General features: G+C 38.8%; 1 pseudogene; it reads right to left on the bottom strand.

Moving 5' to 3' along the window:
- Window positions 1–2,514: 2,514 nt before the first annotated feature.
- LOC116643300 lies at window positions 2,515–2,634 on the bottom strand (annotated as a pseudogene).
- Window positions 2,635–3,319: the final 685 nt, after the last annotated feature.

The raw sequence follows: 3,319 nt of genomic DNA, 5'->3' as shown, positions 1-3,319 counted from the left end.
GAATAAGCTTTAAAGTTCACTCCTTCTGGACTATACATTGTCTTTTAATGAAACAAGATTATATTAACTTTTGAATCACCTAAGATCATATTATATTACTGACTCATATATTTCTAAGTTCAACATAAAAGCTTAATATTTTGTACTCTCCTCAGACTGCTTTTCTGCCTTTAAATCATTAAGCCTTAAGAACAGAATGTAACATTTGTCCCTGTTAAATTACATCTAGTTAGATGAAACGCATTTATCCGGAAGGTTCAGATTTTTCGGCATTGTGCTTCTGTCATCCAACATATCCCCTTTAATTATGAATCACAGCCTTTCTATCCATTTCCATGAACCCCAAGTTTGGTAGGAATACAAAATTGAAGACTTCTGCAAATGTTGTACAAATAGAAAATTGTCATACTTGTACGAGTAGAAAATTCTCCAAAAGATGGCTTCGGTCAAATGTTGTCTCAGAATCTTTTAGACATGCTTCCCCCAATACAGCTGCTTTTCTATATCTGGAATAGTGAGAAAGTGAACAAGAACCTCAGAAATTTGGTTTACTGTTAGCACCAGATGCCCTAGACATAACAGATTTTGTTGCCTTTGTGAAGGACTTTGGATATGTCTCTTCTAGAAACCTGCTGGAAAGGAGAGAAATGTAGAGAAAGGAGTTACGGGTTAGAGATACACAAGATATTTTAATGATCACTTCTGTGTATTTTTGGTTATGGAATGAGGTCATAATCTGATCTAATTTTGCGCTTGCATAGTCTATTATCCCAGTGTCACCCACAGAATAATCCATGATTTTCCACTGATTTGTGTTATCTTTATGCCATCTTTGTCATACTGTTCAGGTAGAAGAAAGCACATATTCATAGGTTCCAGGGATCAAGTTGTGGACATCTTGGGCAAGGGGCCATTACTTAGTCACCCACACTTTTATAAACCTATTCAATTTTATTCAGATTGCTTTATGCAATTGGTTTTTTAAAATTAATCAAGTGAACAAAGGTGGAGAAACATGGAATCGTGCTTTTGTAATTATCTACATAATTATGTTTATTGGCACTCGTTCTGTGAGTGTGTGTATTTGAATTACTGTCTGGTGCCAATTGTTTTCAGCCTGATAAACTTCCTTTCATATTTCTTGTAAGACAAGTCTGCTAGTAACAGACTCTCTCAGCTTTTGTTTATCTGAGAAAGTTTCTATTTTGTCTTCATTTAGGCAGATCTCTTTGAGCTTATCCTCCTTTGAATGTGTTGAGCTTCCTGGATGTATAAATTATTTTTCAATACATTTGGGTGGTTTTCAGCAGTAATTTTTCCGATATTTTTTTCTTCTCCCTTCTCTCCTCTCTTTCTGATACTACCATTACATGTATTTCGATATGATAATCAGTATCCCAAATTTTCCTGAGGCTCTTCTCAATTATTTTCATTCTTATTTCCCTCTTTTTTGGCTTGCATGCTCTCTAGCCATCTATTCTCACTTCACTTATTTTATTTTTCTGTCAGTTTGTATCTACTTATGAACCCCCCTAGTGAAATACTTTTTCACTTTTTTCCTTTTCACCTCCAGAATTTCCTGTGTTCTTTTTTTTTGCGGGGCGGGGGGGCGGGGGAGGGAAAGGGAATGGGAGAGAGAGAATCTCAAGCAGATTCCACCAGCGTGGGGCTCCATCTCAGGACCTTGATATCATGACCTGAGCAGAAATCAAGAGTCAGACGCTTAACTGATTGAGCCAGCAGGCGCCCCTCCCGTGTTCTATTTTATGACTTCTATTTATTGATATTCTCTATTTGATGTGACATTATCATCATACTTTCATTTATTTATTAATTCACGGTTTCCTTTAATTCCATAAACTGTTTAGAATGGCCATTTTGAAGTGTTGGGTTTTTTGTTGCTGTTTTGTTTTGTTTTGTGGTAAATCTAGTCACTCTTGTAAGAAGTTTCTGTTGCCTGCTTTTTTCCCAGCATGCCTCATAATTTTTTGTTAGAAACTAGACATTTTAGATAATATATTTTAGCAACTCTGGGTACTCGTACCCTATTCCTCTGAGTCTTGTTATTGATATTTTCTTGTTTATTATTTTAGTGACTCACTGAATTATTTTAACAACATCTGTTTCCCTTCACACAGAGGTAATCTAAATATGGTCCTCAGGGGTGCACCGTTTTGGGTATACCCACAATCACCTTGAGATAACAGTGGTTAGGTGGGGCTCCCTTCCTCTCTTTCCCTGACCACACGATCTGTTAAACTCCACTAATTTCCAGGTTATTGTGCAATTGTTTCAATAATGCCCTGGGGCATAGATTTTCTGCCAACTAACCCAATCAAACTGTGGTTCTTTTGATGGAATGGTTTCTATTGTCAGTGTTTGATATTTGTTCTGACCCCAGTAGGGTTCTTCCCCAGTGTCCCACTCCCAGTCAGTCACTTTCCTGTATAGTTGTAAGTTGATACTTTAGCCTACATCTTAAAATGTCCTCCCAATTGCATTTCACCACCACAACCTCTACTTAGGCTTCAAATTCCCCAAACTCTGTTGCAGAAAAAGACAGTGCCTTTGAATTAGCAACAATCGCTCCTCGGATAAACCTCATTGGCTACAATACTGCCACTGCGCAAAGCTGGAAGACAGTGCCTTTGAAAGGGATTTCCAACTATGTATTTCATGGCCTGCTTCTTTTCCCCTACCCCTGCCCTCACCAAGGCTCTGGAGCTTGGGATGGGTACAATGACAAACTTCTCAGTGAGTGACACCCACATTCTAGGAGCTAAGCACTTGATGGGCTATGGGAAGCCTCTGGTCTTGCCTCTCTTGGTATAGAATGACTGTCTCAAGAGGTAGGCCAAAGGCAATTAGGGCCCCAGTATTCATAATAGGGAAATACCTAGTGGTGAAAGATAGGATCTTAATTCCCTGAGTGGGGACTGGACAGAAGAATTGAGCTCCACTTCTCAGTTGTACTCTCTGGGATTTAGCTTCAGGTACAGGCAGGATAATTGAGAACTGGGGGGAAAGGGAACCCTGTGTTCTTGGCTGTAGCAGTCTGGAGTGGATTCTCTGTCTCCCCATACCCTTTCCTCTCTCTTTTTCTGCTTCTTTTAAACTTACACAGAGAGGAAATTGTTGACTTATCTTCTATTCTTCCATAAGAAATAGTCCCAAAGAAGGTATTATATGGGTAAAGTATGTGTGTGTACCTTGTTAATATATCTGATTTAGGAAAAGAAAGAAAAAGGAAGGAAGGAAGGAAGGTAGGAAGGAAGGAAGAAGGGAGGGAGGCAGACCAAATGTCAGTGGGAAATTTGAC

Source organism: Phoca vitulina, unplaced genomic scaffold (genome assembly GCF_004348235.1).
Source record: "Phoca vitulina isolate PV1807 unplaced genomic scaffold, GSC_HSeal_1.0 scaffold25, whole genome shotgun sequence".
In the NCBI taxonomy this organism is placed as follows: Eukaryota; Metazoa; Chordata; class Mammalia; order Carnivora; family Phocidae; genus Phoca; species Phoca vitulina.
Note: the sequence above shows the minus strand (reverse complement) of the source record. Positions and strands in the feature narration are given on the sequence as shown.